The following is a 15,216-nucleotide window of genomic DNA, read 5'->3' as shown; positions in this document are numbered from 1 at the left end:
GCCTGCGGGGAAAATGTAAAGTCCCCTAAATGGTGACATCCCGCCGTCCCAGTACGTCAGGCTTCAATTGTGACAAGTGCCTGTTTTCTTCGGGTAAGGGATTTAATATGTCTGCTGAAGGGGACTGTGGCAGGGAGGGTCACAGCAGGTAACCATCTCTGCTAGGGGGGCTTTTTAGTCCCACTTCTAACACTCCCAACATATTTGCAAGATTTGGGAATAAAGAGACTCTCTTGTAGACTTGAGGAAGAGCTGAGATTTCTGGTTTGTTTTACAAGCTCGTTACAGGCGCGTTTGGCCAAAGGGCACAGTTTTATGTAAAGACAAAGACACAGAGCCCGTTCTGGGGAATGCGGGGCTTTTACACAACCCTGCCCCATCGCTCATTGTCTACTGGGTGGCTTGGAAAAAAAGCCATGAGTTTGCATGCCATGAGCTTCGTGCCCTTCTCCTCGGGGTGCTGTTTTACTCGAGGCTCCTGGGGACATTTACCAGGAGAAAGAGTGGCAACGTTGCGTGGAATTCCCTATGGAAGGAACACACGGGGAGACCGTAGAGACCTTCACGAGGTGTGGGTGCAGAGGGCAGGGGCTGCTTGGCTGCTGCCTCGGCCTGTCTGAGTGCCAGAGCTCTGAGTGCATGGACAGACCAGTGGCTCAGCACAAAGCGTCACCTCCTCGGGTTTATTCCCTCCCCGGAGAGGGCAAATAAACGAGCAGTTCCCCTTTGTCATGGGAGAATGCAGACCGACACCGCTCCTCTCCTCCCCAGGACGCCCACTGGAAGGTCCACTTCTTGGTCCACCAAAGAGCACCATGAGATGTTTCCCTCAGGAATCCATTCGTCCTCTCCTCCGAACCACTCTCCTCTCTCCCTCAGAGGTCTCCTCTCTAAGAGCCCCATTTCAGAACGTGGAGAAAAGAAAAAATAAAGATAAAAAAAATGGGCGATCTAGTTCTCCGCAATAGATGAGATTGTCTCCTTGAATATCTAATGCTGCAATTCCACTTCGAAGTACTATACTCATTTCCTCTTTATTACATCATTCAGCATTTTATTTCTATGATTTTATGTTTTACTGCTGTTGCTTTTTTTCCCCGCTAAAGCCTATATTTTCGGGGTTATAGAAAGTCTCTGAAGATCCATAAGATTATTATTTATCTGACTTTGTGCGTCTCCGAGTGCTGTATACATTATATAATTGCTTTAAAATGTTTTCATAAATTACATTCAGAAATGTGTCATAGTAAATTACCTTTGTAATAAAATGTAAAAAATGCAAATGGCTGTTGTCTTTATTACGTTTTAAACCATTGGTTTATCTGCACTATTTCACTTGTCAGTCGCACAATATGTTGTATAAAGGGAAAGCACAGTTTGATAACAGATAGATGGAACCTCGTGTGTAATCTAGCAGGCACGTACAGTTTGGGTCATTTCCTTATCTCCCGCAGAAAAGACATTATCCCCCTCATATTTACATACTTTTCAATATTTGTCAAACAATCATAAATTATAAATTAATGAAATGTTCGACAGTCTTCAGAGATCAGACTAATGAAGACATTTACCTTTTTGGTGATTTGGAGTCTCATCTTTGTAAGTTTAATGACATTTAGACTCTCACGGTTTATTAGGCTTTATTAGATTTGTCCTTCACTCCTGCTGTCATTCAGATGTCTCTGCATAAACATCACCTGCTTCAGGTACGGGAACAAATCGACTTCTTCCAGGAAGGCTCCGAAGCGCCGCCGGCCCTGGATGGGGGCTCCGGGAGGCACGGGAGCTCTGCTCACCGCCCCGGCCGGTGCTGCCAGCCCGCTCCCCAGCCGCCTCCCGCAGTCGGGAGTTATTAAATGCCCTCCCAAGCCAAGAAACCCATGTGCGTTTGATTACGAGCCCGGCAGCCAGGCGCACCCACCCGTCCCAGCGGCCCCTCGGGGCCCTCCTGCTCGGGCTCCTGAGCCACGGGGGCAGCCTGCCAGGGCCACGGAGCTGCAGCTCGTTGGACGTTTTTCTTTTGTTTTGCCCGATGGGATTCGGACGCTCCCAGGCGCCGGGCCGGGTGCGGCGGTGCCCGGGCTGGGCAGGCTGCCTGTCCCTGCTCAGCGCCTTGCGGGAACTCGCGCTGACGGATGGTGGCCGCCTCCCCAACACGATTAGGCTGCGGGAATTAAGTTGCCCCCGGAGAGGCTGGCCCTCATCCCCCTCCACCTTTGCTGGGAGGCACACGCTGAGTCTCGCCGGCCAGAGCCCGGCGCCATCTTCCTGGGAACAAAGACGCGGGGATCCCCCGGCCTCGCCCTGTAATCGAGTTTCCTAATTGCATTACCCCGCCGGCAAATGGCAGGAGCATGTGTCGGGACGCCGTGCCCCCCTCCTGCCTCCGCCCGGGGCCGCATGGGGAACCGTCGGGCACCGACTCCCGGCTCCGGAGCGGGGATATGGGACGGGCGCTGCCTTCGTTCTCCGCTTCATCAAATACGGATGGGGTCTGAACCTCGCGCTCAGAACCTCTAACATTGTTTGCAGAGGCTTCCAAATATTTCCAAACAACGCTTTTTTAAAACACAATGGAGAGTTATTAAAGCGCTTGTTGGTAAAGTGAGCATGTGTTCTGCAATCATCAAAAATTGATATGTACCGCCAGTAAAGTAATTATGCACCATCCTGAGGATACGAGAACAGTACATTGTTAATCCACTTGCACACCCGTTGACTTGCAGCATCAGGCTGCAAATAGCTTAATTAAGTCATACACGTGGAATATAACCATATTGTTACATTGCATTATGCACAGTATATCTCAATTTATTGGGACAATTAATGCAAGTGATAGACCTCGGGCAAAAAATATTAACCACAAAGCACTAAAGTTGCATTCTGGTGACATTTGCAGTGCGGGGAGTAAACATTGGAATAAGGAACCACGGTCCGAGAACCGCGAGGACTTCCGAGGTGCCCCGTGGCCCGAGCCGCCCCCAGAGGGCACGCCGGGAGAACGTCTCCGCCACGCTCCGAGCTGCGCCCCGACGTGTAAAAACACTGCTCCTGGCTCCGGGGATGTTGGTGATGGATGGGAACACCAGGGTCGGTCCCAAGGAGATGTGGAGCATGGAGCAAGGAAGCTCGGAGCCTAAGTGTTTCCTCGCATGGTTGAGGAACAACGCGGGGCGAAAGGAACGTCAGCGTTCCGCGAGCAGTGGTGGGACTGAGAGGGCACAGCAGTGCCTTGCAGCCCGTAAGCTAGTGACTGTGCCCACGCGCCCTGATCTCGCCTAGGGGAGCGGTGAGCTTGCAGACAACAGAGAAGGTTGCGGGCCACGAGCGAGCTGAGCCGCCCGACGCTCCCGCACGCCGGCACTGCGGGCAACGCGTTCTGGGCCGGGAGCGCAGCGTGGCCGGGACACCACGCCCGCCGCGTCCGAAGTGCCCGAACTTTGGGCCCTCCGCCCGCCGGGGGCAGCCTGGGGTCGGTCCCACGACGGAGTCCCGAAAGCGGCGGGAACTCCCGGAACCCTTCGCGCTTTCCGTCCGCCTGCCCGGGGTCTCCAGGCACGGGCACGGAGCCGCGGGCAGCAGTGCCGGGAGAGGTGCGAGGCGTGGGCAGTGCGGGGCGTGTGCCGCCCGATTACTCGTGCGAACGGGTGCGGTACGCTACGGGGTGCGGGCGGATAGGATACGCGCTTTTAGAGTCCGATTTATCCCTTTTTCCACAAAACAACTCCGAATCGATAGTAATTTTCTGGGGAACAAATTATACCCAAACCAAAACCAAAACCCCTTTGTCTGACTGACTGAACTGCCTTTTCCAAATTGTCTAAACGCCCCTCTATTGTGCACTGTCATTCCCGTCGGGATGAAGTCTCACCAAGTTTCCCCAGCCTATGCTTTTTAGGGATGCGTAAGGCAATTGCCAGCTGCTCGAGGTCTTCGATTTAACGGATTTCCCAAGTGTTTGGGGAAAAAGAGGTACGGGAGGTAACCGGGACTCCCCGGGACGTGTCCCCTGCCCACGTTGGAACGTCCCCTCCCGGGACAGCGCCACGGGCGGGCAGGAACCCTGGTCAGACCCGAGCGGGACTGCGGCGGGGGCTGCGGCGGGGCGAGGGGTGCCCAGCGGACGTGTTTGCCCACTCCCATCCCGGTGGCCGGCGCTGCTCAGCCCCGTGCGCACACGGGTGGGGGCTGCCTTCGGGTTGTTTATTTCGTAGTTTCCCTCGGCATCTCCTTTTACCCATTTTTGCGCTTCACGAGAGCAACCGCACCGGTGATGGAAACGACTGCGAACAGGTTTCTGCTCCTGCCCGCGGGCACTGCTGAAGCGGTGGTCAGCGGTGCAGGGGCTGTCGGGGAGCAGTCCCAGGCACGGAGATCGCCAGGCGTTAGGAACCTGCGGAGTCACTTTTGCTGTGAAAGGCGGCCGCGCCGGTGCGCGATTCGCACTTCCGTCCGGACACGCAAACGCACACTCCTGCCTTATGTCCGACTTCTAGGGTGGTTGCGCGATGTTTCCCACCCATTTCGTTTATTCGTTTACAAAAAGAGCCCAATATTGCGTTTTTAATGCCCCCCTCTCCAGGAAGCAGCCGGCTCATAGGGATCACCCTCTGTCCCCTACGCCCACAGTCCGGACCCGAGCAGGACCAGCAATCAACTCCTTCCCTCCGACGGCGCGGGCGGCACCTGCCGTCCCCACTCTCCCACCCCGCGGGGACAGCGCTGGAGCACGCGGCTGTCCGGCACGGAACCCTCGGTCTCTGCCCGGCACAGGTGGCTCTGGGCTGTGCCGCTGACACCGTCCGGTGCTGGAGGGCAGAGGTGAAGGGCTCGGGGTGTGACCCGGCGTTACGCTGCCAGCCGGGAGGGAGGGACGCTGAGATGACAGCGTGGGGACAACGGGGAAAAAGAGGCGAGGGGACCCGGGGGATGGACAGAGACTCTTTGAGCTCGCACCTCTGGAGAAAATTCCCCTTCCCCCAGTGCGCAGCACACCGACACCTCGGGGCAGGAGCACCGAAAGCTGTCTCCTAACAGAGCAGGTGGACGCAGCCCCGTGGACGCAGCGCCGGATAAGGGCGAAAGAGCCAAACCTGTGCACTCTCTCCCAGCCAGGACTACTTTCTGGAGGCCAATGACAGCCCCTCCCTCACACCGAAATGAAGATAATTACACGGGTTTTTAAACCAGGATAGAAGGGAGTTTATTCGGGAGCAGTTCATGGTCGTTTCCTAAGAGCAAACAAAATTCACGCCAAACTCATACCCTGCTCCACAGAGTCCTTGGTCTGGGGTATTTATGATTATTATTGGAAACGGTTATTCTTTAGAGGTGATTATTACTGAGGAGAAGGACGGCGCAGCCTGCGGTTCCATCCCTGCAGCCCTTTCGGCTGTCCGCTCAGGTTGCGGCCGGGAGTCCTCCCAAGGGGTGAGAGATGAGGTGCTGGAAATTAAAACCTAACACCTTGCCCAGGGGCTCTGAGACCACTCGTCCTTTTAACAACCAACCCCCCCCCGCCCCCTCCCCAAAGGAAAAAAAATGTTGCCCTGTCCCTTTTCTAGAGGAGGAAAGAAGAACGGTGCGTGACACGTGAATCGTAAAAGTTCACTTTTGTTTGTTTATTTGTTGAGGTATCTTAAATAGGGGAAAAGAAAGCACGACAAACAAGAAAGAAGCGGAAAGTCTGGAGGACTGTAACTTCTGTGGCTGGGTTTGAGGCGGGCGGACTGCGGCTACCTTTGGCCATCTGGCTGGTTTAAGCTTTTGCCCCCATGCTGTATGATTTTAGCTTAAAATCTCTTCCGTTGCAGCGCCGCTTTTATTGAATTCATCAAAAGCAAACTTTCCCCGAGGTTTTTTTTTTTTTTTTTTTTTTTTTTTTTTTTTTTTAAGAAGGGCTAAAATAATAAGTCGACCACTGTGACATTCTCTGGGCTTAGGCCATTTTTCATAACGCAGCTGATACGCTTTTGTGCAGCTAAGGCGACCAAACAGATGAATAACGAGAAAAGTCTCCCGAAAGCGAAAGCTTCCAGCTTTTCTCATCTTTAAAAAGTTAAGCAAAGTGAGAGGTGCGTGTCGAAAAACTTCCCAAATCCAAAAAATAGCCCCCCTCCCCCCCACGCCAAAGATCAGGGCAACACGTTAATACCTCCGCATGGTAACGATGCCTTTATAACAACTTACTGCACACACGCACACACCCGCACACACACACGCACACACACACACACACACACACTCACACAAAACTTTAAAGCTTGTGAAACTGCCCAGGTGGTGTTTATAGGACCGTAGCCAGTGGGTTGTAAAGAAATCCGAGACATTTGAAGGAGATTATTTAAAAATAAATGACAAAACATTTTTTTTTTCTTCAATTTGCTCCCTGTTTCACTGTATGAGCGGTGCTTAACGCAGGGCTTGGAGGACCAGGTTGTGTGCAGCGCTAAGGAACAGTCCCACAAGTTGGGAGGATTTGGCAGGCGGGGGTAAGTTCCTTCTTTAAAACGTGTTTTCTCATGTTTGTATTGCTCGTGTGTGAAAGCTGCGCTGCGAAGAAAGTGTGCCCTCGTGATTTTAATGTCATTTTAGCCAGAAACCACTTTTTGCGCTTAGAATCACGTCCCTAACGTTGTTGATGTTCTTCCTGGAATTTTGTCAAGAAAAAAAAAAAAAAAAAACAAAAACCAAAAACCAAAACAAACAAAAAAACCCAAAAACCCAACAACAACAATCCAGATTCTGTCAGCAGCAAAACCCCGCAGCACTCAGACCCCACACTGCTGGGCGGCTGCCTCCATAACACCAGGCAACAAGTACGGGTTTCAACCAACTTTCGCTCGGGTTCAGACGAACCGTTTTGAGTTGGAGGTGGCGGTGGGGTTTTCTGCGCGTTTATTTCTTCATTTATTTATTTATTTCCCCGTGTGCGCGGCCGTTTGTTTGGGTTGTTTTTCTTTAATCTCACTGCTATTTATTTATTTATTTATTTATTTTGCACGCGGCGAACGCCAAACCTGAGTGCTTTCAGACCACAACTGTGAAAGCCGGGTTTATGATGAAAACTACTGTACGTACAGCCTGGATGGAAGCACAGCCATTGGTTCAAAGCAAATGACTATTGATTCAAAGTGCGAGCCCTCCAGGCTGATCCGAGAGGGAAGGAATTCATTTTTTATTATTATTTTTTTTATTCTTTTCCCCTTGAAAGAGAGAATTCTAAGCTGCGAGTGTGACAACCACCACCCACCCCTTTGATTCCTCTGTATTTCTTTTGGACAGCAGGAACAATTTCCCTACGACAAATAATAAGGTTTCCTTGGAAAATTCTGCAGGCAGATCACCCTCAGAGATAAATTCCAACCTTTCCCATTCAAAACAAGGCTTTGGTTTATTGCAACGACGTGGGGAGGAATGAGGATAATAAAGTAACTCAGTCCCCCTCCCTCCTCCTCTCCACGAACTTTCAATGGGAGCATTTCCCTGCACTGCTCTCCGCTCGCAGTTTCTCGGGACGTGCCCGCATCGCCCTTCTCCCGGTGCTGCAGGCAGCGAGCGGCAGCGCTCAGCCCGCTACGTTGCACGGGGGGTGGGGGGGGGGGGGGGAGGGAGGGAGGGAGAGCAGGAAAAGAAACGCGTAACGAGGAGAAAGAAATAAAGGAAAAAGAAAAAAGAAAGGGGGGGGGGGGGGGGGGGTTGAGAGGGTGTGGGGGAAGAAAAGAAAAGAAAGAAAGAAAAAAAAGAAAGAAAGAAAGGAAAAATAAATAAATAAACGAGCGGGGGAGAAGAGCTCCCAAAGCCCCAGCTCGTTGGGAGCCGCTTGTTAGCGAGGGGAGGTTGGTGGTGCACCCCGGGCACCTCGCAGCCCGCAGCCCCTCCGCCCCCGAGTTCTCTGCGAGCACTCCCCGCCAGCTCCCAGCTCATAATGCCCTTCGCAGTGGTTTGGTCTGCGGTGCTCGCATAAAATGCAACTTTTGCCCCATTGGTTAGCTAGGTGAATTAGCACACACTGCAACTGAACAGTACTTGACCTTTGCCTTTATGTTTGCTCAAATGTTTGCCTAAAACACAATCACCCTTGACAAGAGAGCATGCTACCGTGTGACACTGCCTATTCAATAGATAGATGTTCCCTGCCACACACAACCCAGTTCAGCATTTTAAATAGCTTAGGTATTTGTAAAAGCCGTATAAATTAATGTCTGATGATCGCTAGTTGCTGGTTAAAGAGCCGACCATTTAACGCGTAGAATAAAAGTCAGTTTTAAAAAAAGAAACCCAAACCGGACCGAAACCGACAACCCGTAGGAATAGAATGGAAGGGTAGAAAACCAAACTCGTGGTGAAGGGCGATCGGCGAATTCGTGTTCAGCGTCCGGGACCCGGCGCTGCACCCGGGCACTGCCCGGAGCTGCCTGCGGCAGAGGGGCGCGCACCTGAGAGATCCATTGGTGACACAGCGACAGGATGGAGACGGGCACATTGTCGTGAGATAAACCTGTCCTATCCTTCGCCTCACCAATCTGTCTTACCGAAACTGGGGGGGGGGGGGGGGGGGGGGCAAAGAACGTAAAAGTTCAGTTTAAAAAAAAAGAAGAAGAAAAAAAAAAGAAGTTGCCATTTGATGGCAGCGTTTTGTACGTGAATTCCCCCGAAGCCCGAGCAGCGGACAGCCGGCGCTGGGCAGCAGCCAGCGGCAGCGCGCCGTCGGGGCCGCCCGTCGGGGCTCCGTGTCACGGCGGGGCAGTGCCGGGACGGGCGGCGGAGCGGGGCGGTGGAAGCCCCGGCCGCGGGGAGCGGGCAGAGCACCGCTCGTTAATAACCCGCCGCCTGAGGTGTGGCTTTTGTTTGAAAGGCTACTTGGGTGTTTGGGAGCGTGTGATAAAGCTGTTCTCCGGAGCAGAATATTTATACCGACTGCAGTTTATAATGTAAGCGGATACCTGCACATCTTGCCGGTGCTTCCACTCGGTAAAAAAAAAATACTGCGCAGCCCAATAGGAAAAGTACAAGTGGTATTGCGAACAGTTGTTCTGCTTTGATTTACCTTTACTGTCTTCATCTGGATATTTTTGACGACCTTTTTTTACTGTCTTTCAGTTTTGGGAAACACAACTTCCCCTCCTTCTCTCCCCCTGCGTTTTATTTGCACGGCACGGTTTAGTCAGGAGCCTTTTGGAAAGAAAAGAAAAAAGGAAAGAGTTGATTCCTATTTCTGTGGATAAGCAGCTTTAGCTCTAAGTGTAGCGTGGCACTACAACCGAAGGGACAGGCAGAAGTCAGCAGTGCAGCTCAAACAAAACGCTTCTTGTAGGAGTGGGACTGCGCTGCACCGGCTGAAATATTCCACTGTTTCCAGTTGCCACTTAGACAGAGATATTATTTAGATCCATCGTTTCATTTTTCTGTCCCAACAACGACCTTATCTCGTTTACGACGGTGTAGCGAATGATCACTAGAAAAATAGCGATCGGACTTCGCCAATAATCTATTTGAAAATGAAAGGAATCCAGATCTAATTTATTTCGAGACTGACTGCTCCCTGATGGGTGTATTTCTGTTCACGCAGATAAGCGTGAAGTGCGTGTCCAGAGCTGCAAGCCGGCTCGCACCGAGTTACGGCAAAGCAACGTTCATTGCAAAGGTCACAGCAGGGCAGCGTCCTGTCCAGACAGTGCCCCGAGTTGGTGCCGAGGGCTGGGAGCCTGCACTGGGCACTTCGCTCCTCTCTGCTTTGTGACAGAGTCTAAGTGACCTGATGGGAACAATCTTCCTATAGCCGAAATGGTACTTTACGTTATTCGCTTCTGTGTGGATGGTTTTGATGCGGACACACGTTCACTCGAGCACACAGGTCACTGGTGACCTGGAATAACGTAGTACCTATGTCTGGAGGCGAAGAGAACTCCAAGGCCAGGCGGTAATTCACGGCGAAGCGGGGTGGGATCCGCTGCTGCTCCCCTCGGGCAGGGAGAGCCGGCACGGGGCTGCGGGACGGGCGGTGCGGGACCACCACGCACATCCGCACGGGTCCCTCTGCCTCGTCTCGGCCCCGACAGCCCGGGGGGAAACCGCACCTGGAAGGAACGGAAATGGAGGGAGCCCTCGCGTGAAATGGGCACCGACATCGAGAGGAGGGGGTGGGGGTGGTTCGGAGCGTTCTCCTCGGTTTTGCTGGGGGTTAGGGTCTGTTAGGAGGATTGCTGGTGAGAGGAGAGGCAGAGGATTCTGCGCAGGGAGAGTGATTTCAAAAGGAAAACATTTGTTTAAAGGAACAAAGTCCGTACCAGAGATGTGTATTTGTATTCATTTAGGTGCCTTTTCAATTGTTCTTAAGTCAATAAAAATAATATCAAATACGAAAAACTCCAAATGAAACGAGAGCTGCGCGATGTTCCCCATGCGATCGTTGATTTCGGTACATTTTGGCCAAACTCTCGTTTATGTTTATTAACGTTCCCGGTGCAAAGGCACTTCTCCGGTCACCTGGAGGACAGTCGCTTTGCCAACAGCCCCACTGCTGTCCGAAATGCCCCCACCGAGCCGCGCTCGTTCTGCCCCGCACAGAGCGCGCTGCAGAGGCGCAGGGCACATCTCGGCACCACCACCCGTTTCTTTGTCTTTCTATCTTCATTTTTTTTTAAGGGATGCATTTTACTGGCAGAAAGAGTAAGGATGTGCGCGTCTCGTCTGTATTTGCAATGCTGTGCAGGTATCTCTAATTAGAATAAGACACCCAGCACAATGAGCAGCTATTGTGTGGGAGTTTGAAGCACCACTGTTCCTCTTCTGGTTCAGAATCGCTGCTTACAGTTATTCTCCGATTTCCGATGCCTATTATGTGTACAATCGAGCCTATAATTACCTGCTGATTTCTTTGTAGTAGTTAAAGAGACTTTGTACTGTTCGGGCAATATTGTCCAGTCGTTATGTCTCCAGAAGCTGTCATGAAAGCTTGAATATCCTCTGTACAGTCTGCAAGTAATCAATGAAATTTACGATCTCGACCCACGCCTCCCTTCCACACACATATTTCCTGTCTAAGGAAGAAAAATTGAGATATGAAGGTGTCCGGGTCTCCTTCACAGCACCCCTTACACGGCGGCTTTGGACGGGAAACGAGCCCCAGGCTGTGTGCCTCCATACGGGCTCGGGAGGAGGGCGGGGACCACACTCGGGAGCGGTACGGCTGCTGCAGCCGGGGAGCTCGGGGTGCCCGAGGGGCTCTGCCCGCACACCGCTGCCGGTCAATGGGACCCTTCGGGTCGCGTTGCCCCGGAGCGACGGGCGTTGCCTCCGTCGTCTCCGCGCTGAGCTGCGCTGAAGTGAGCGTGGAGACACCGCCTCCCTGCGCCCTCCGCTCAGCCCGGAGCCGTCAGAGCCTTCCCGTGCCTCTTCCACGCCCGTACCCGCCCGCCCCGCAGCCACCGGGCGCTGCTCTCAGCAGCATGGGGCTTCCCGGGGCGGGGGCGCGGCGAGGTGTGTGCTCACTGTGTGTTCACTGTGTGCTCACTGTGTGCTCACTGTGCCCCCCTGCCCGGGAGCTGCCCCCCCACGCCCCCCCAGGGGTGTGTCTGCGTGTGTGCGAGGGAAGCAGCGAGCTGCTGCAGGCATCTATCTCACGGCTTTCTGAACACCGACCCGCTGCGGCTTTTTTTTTTTTTCTTTTTCGAACGCTGTGATTAAAACAACATTTAGGGAGTGTGCATAATTGTACAGTTAAAAGGCATGGCTGATGCCTCTCTGCCCAGAAGGTCGGGACGGGACAGCAGCCCCCGCCCTAAAAGATGAGGGAGGAGGGAAGAGAGAGGGGCCCGAAGTTTGACAGAGGCTTTCTTAAAACGGCACTTGCAGGCAGACACAATGGTGAATCCGCCCTGACCTAACGATTAATCTTGGGAAGGGAAAGTGACCAGATAGGGTGGGAAGCCTCTTCCCCGGGGAATCAGAAGGAGGACGGAGGGGAGGGGGGCTGATCCTGGGCCCCAGGCCTGCTGCAGTTCATCCCAGTGGTTACCTCTGAAACAGGTGAAACATGGCCCAACCCACTTCTTCCTCACTCTGAGGCCCAGACGCTGCCTACAAGGTGATGTTGTTGTGGTTCCCAAGTCCTCCCGGTGCCATGCAAAGTCACGGCCCCAGTAACCAGGTTTACAGCAGCATCCTTTCTGCAGTCTCTGGGCACAGACTCTGGGGCATAGAGATACCCCAGACAGTGGAGGGTCAGCTCCTGGGCTCAGAGCTGAGGGAGTTTGTGGACTGGGAATGGGACCAGTGGACCAGGAGTCCATGCTGGTTATAGGAAGATGCTAAGGGGCACGTGTAAGGGTGAAGTGATGCCAAGCAGGTGCAGCAGTGGAGACTCAGCTGCCTCCAGGTGCTGGCTGGTGCACATAGACCATCCTGCCCACCTGAACTTCTCCCATTCTGCAAAAGGGCTGAACATCATCCCTGCTCTTGGATGTTTGATTCTGTGATGCACCTGAGCCCTTTGCAGCCAGCCCAGCCCCTCTCCCTGCTCACAGCTCCCCATGAGGATCCTCTGCCTTCACGTGCAGAGCACAGTGGGTGTTCGCCAGCAGCACAAACCCAGACAGGGGAGCAGATGCCCATGTCTATGTTCAATAACATGGGATTTTGAAACTAGGGAGTTTCTCTAGAAAATAACTGAGAAAAGGAACTAAGGGACAGAACAAGCTTTCACCAAGGATTTCTGATTTTGATAAATCTTCTAATTTCCATTATCTCTTCAACCCACTGTATTGAAATCGACTTCAGTCAAGTAGAAAAGCAGTCTATGATGGAGCCAATTGCTGGACAAGAACACTTTTTAGCAGAGGCACTGCTGCCAATGTAACTGACACAGCACAGACCAGCCATTTCTGGTGTTTCTTTCAGTGGTGTTTTCATGAAAAGGAAGCAGCTGTAATGCAATCATTCTGGAGAAATCAACACTTCCCACTGCTTGAAGTGAGGCAAGGAACCAAGCCATGTGATTAGGGTTAATTCCAGGGGGTTACATGCCTACTGTGACATGTGAGCCCAACCAGCCACTTGTCCTCATGGAAGGAACCAAAGCTGGACTCGGTTTTCCTTCCAGGGTTATTTATAGCCTGCCCTACACACGTGTGACAATGCCTGTTGCTGCTTACTAACAGAGAAGTCAAACACATGCATGGACACCCCTGTTTCTTTGGCTTAGTGTTGTGTAAAGCCACGATAGCATTTCAGGGCCCCACGCTGTCCAGATTCATCTGATTTCTAAGGAAGAAACATTAGTGACACGTTGATTTCTCTAATACTCACACAAAACCATTAATTGGAAAAAAAGCATCCATTTGCATAATGCATTAAAATCTACTGCAACGGGTATGCTGCTGTTTCTGCACCCATCTCTGTTACTGATACCAGCATTAAGCAGTAGGCTTGGGCAGTCCCACCGACCCGGGCAGGGTCAGTGCCTTCCAATGGCAGCCTGGGCCTGGTGGTGGGAAGGTCCCAGCCTGCAGCAAAACCCTTAGGGCTAAGGGCAGGGGACAGAGGGCTGGGCAGCACCCGGCCAGACTCAAGCTGCTCCGGGGAGGAGGGAGAGGGGGGGGGTCCTTTGGCACACGCCATGCCTGGGGTCGGCAGGGCCGGAGGGAGCCCAGCACACAAATCAGCTACCCTCCTTCCCTGCCCCTGCAATCCTCAGGCACAAAAGTAGACCCAAATTATAAAAGCCTGTTCTGTGCATCAACAACAAAAAAAGCCCCCTATTCTCCCCTGACTTTGTTCTTTTGATTTTTTATAGATCAAAGGCAGGATAGAGAAAAAAAATTGGCAGGCGAAGATAGACATTGTTCTAGTGACAAGATGAGGGTCCCGAAAGGAGAATGCTTGCTCCATCGGAAGTGGCTGCGTGGCAAAGGGAGAAACCTCACTTTTCAAGCCCCTTTGCGAGGCATTGTCTTTGGGGCTGGCGCTGCTGCCATACAGTAGGGTCCCCATGGCAACGCAACCTGCTGCTGCTGCTGCTGCTGCCCCTCTTCCAGAGTTGAAGGCACTGAAAGGCAGCTGAAGTGACTGGGCTTAAAGAGCAACAGAATAAACAATATTTTGATTCATTGGGAGAAGAGAGAGAGGCTCCCGCCCCCCCACCCCCGCCCCCCGACCCATGAATGCTGGCATTGTCCATGCTTTTCTGAATCTGATTTACCATATCATAACCCCTAGGAAGAAGAAAACATCAATATCCCGAAGGAATGGAGATGTTTCTATGGAAAACCTAGGAATTTTAGTCCATAACAGATCTGGTGTAAAAATCAAAGAGATCAAAGGCGGCGCTCCCAGGAGTATAGATGCGTCTCTGAATTAAAGATGGACGATGCAGACTACAAAGTACTTTTTTTCCACCCTCCTTTATTCAGGCCTCTGTTTCCATTTCAAGGGAGGCGCTGTCCCAACATCATATCTGAGCCCAGACAGTCACCACGAACAATGCTTGCGAAGGGGGAGAAGCGCTAAAGAAAGAAAATCATAACAACCATCCGGCCTCGCAGGATTGTTTCCATTACAAACCCGGGCTCAACAATTAATTACGAAATTGTTTAAGAAAAAAAAAAAGAAAAAAAAAGAAAGAAAGAAAAAAGAAAGAAAAAGAATGAAGGGTGGTGGTGGGGAGAAAGGCTCAAGGCTCAAGGTTCAAGGCTCAAGCAAAGTGGTTGATACAGTGGATAAAGGCTACGGGGGTTGGGGGCTGGGTGATGTAGGAGGCAGCCCCCCGTACCCCAGCCCTGCGGAACGCGGGACCATAAGGATCTGTGCGCATCCGCGGAGGGCACCGCGGGCGGTGCGCGCTGCTCGGCCCCGCGCTCCCGGTCCCATTGACGGTTCCGAGGGTGGTGCCGGGTCCGCTCGGGCCGGCATCGCTCGGCCGGGTGCCATAAAACAAAGCAAAGACACATTTAAAAGAGCTAGGGGTAGGCAGCTCGCTTATCTGCTACACGGCTGTCCCTCGGGGAGCGGGGTGTCCCTTCGGGCCCGAATCCCCGTGAAGACACCCCTGCGGGAAGGGGAAGCTCTGCCCGTGGCGGACACCTCTGGACCTTTTCTTCTCCTGGGGGCCGGGGAGCGGGGGTGGGGGGAGGGCAGGAACCCGTTGTTACAGAACCCGAGAAGATGAATATTGGAGAAGTCAATTAAGTTGTTTGGAAACACACGCAGAAAAAAGTG

The 15,216-nt window shown here is 52.6% G+C and overlaps 1 long non-coding RNA gene across 1 annotated transcript; it reads right to left on the bottom strand.

The window, feature by feature from the left end:
- Window positions 1-9,033: 9,033 nt before the first annotated feature.
- Window positions 9,034-11,324, bottom strand: LOC101751657. Its single transcript, XR_005862106.2, has 3 exons — window positions 10,868-11,324; window positions 9,886-10,079; window positions 9,034-9,174 (listed from the first exon to the last, which is right to left on the bottom strand). It is a non-coding gene; the product is annotated as an uncharacterized LOC101751657 (long non-coding RNA).
- Window positions 11,325-15,216: the final 3,892 nt, after the last annotated feature.

The sequence above is a fragment of the Gallus gallus genome, chromosome 9 (genome assembly GCF_016699485.2).
Source record: "Gallus gallus isolate bGalGal1 chromosome 9, bGalGal1.mat.broiler.GRCg7b, whole genome shotgun sequence".
NCBI classification, from domain to species: Eukaryota; Metazoa; Chordata; class Aves; order Galliformes; family Phasianidae; genus Gallus; species Gallus gallus.
The sequence above is the reverse complement of the archived record's forward strand: the minus strand, read 5'-3'. Positions and strand labels throughout refer to the sequence as shown.